A 661-nucleotide genomic window follows, 5' to 3' on the forward strand; every position below is an offset into this window, starting at 1 on the left:
TGGGTGGGAACCTTGACAAAACTGAAAAGCTTATGGCGTGTTTACGGATAGGACTGTGTGGCAAATGACTTGGTGCTACGTACGAAATGACAGACAACGTATCAAATGCTAAAATTGAACTTGTTGAATACAGCCTCTTAAGTAACTGATTTTGAGAGGCGCAGTTAGTGTGATGAGTTCTGACCGTCGGTGACTTCTAATCCCTGAAAAGGCACTGCTGGGATTTGAACCCAGGATCTCCTGTTTACTAGACAGGCGCTTTAACCAACTAAGCCACAGCGCCTCCTGTAGTGGGACAAACTCATCAAAAGTAAAAATTTGACTGAAAACTTCCAAAACTCCTCTGGTCACTGCAGTATTAAACTGTTTGAGGCTTCACCTGCTGGAACAACCAGGTACTACAGACAATCTGCAATACAGACAGACAAACCAGATTAGAGCTCAGTATCAACAGACTAGCAACATATTAATTGTTAAATTTTGTAGATGAGGAAAAAGCTGGATAATTTACATATATTTAATAAAAGTAGAGCAGCAGAATTTGCTTTTTTTAACAGGCTGGAATCAGCTTGAAACTAGAAAAAAAAAAGAAAGAAAAGAAAGTAGCTGTATTATGGCAATGTTAGAGACTGAAGATGCCATCCTAGTCTGGTGATAGGAC

General features: G+C 39.8%; 1 non-coding gene across 1 annotated transcript; it reads right to left on the reverse strand.

The window, feature by feature from the left end:
• Nucleotides 1–209: 209 nt before the first annotated feature.
• On the reverse strand, nt 210–283 carry trnat-agu (transfer RNA threonine (anticodon AGU)). The gene has a single exon. It is a non-coding gene; the product is annotated as a tRNA-Thr (tRNA).
• Nucleotides 284–661: the final 378 nt, after the last annotated feature.

This window comes from Stegastes partitus, unplaced genomic scaffold, assembly GCF_000690725.1.
Source record: "Stegastes partitus isolate 25-593 unplaced genomic scaffold, Stegastes_partitus-1.0.2 Scaffold5131, whole genome shotgun sequence".
NCBI classification, from domain to species: domain Eukaryota; kingdom Metazoa; phylum Chordata; class Actinopteri; family Pomacentridae; genus Stegastes; species Stegastes partitus.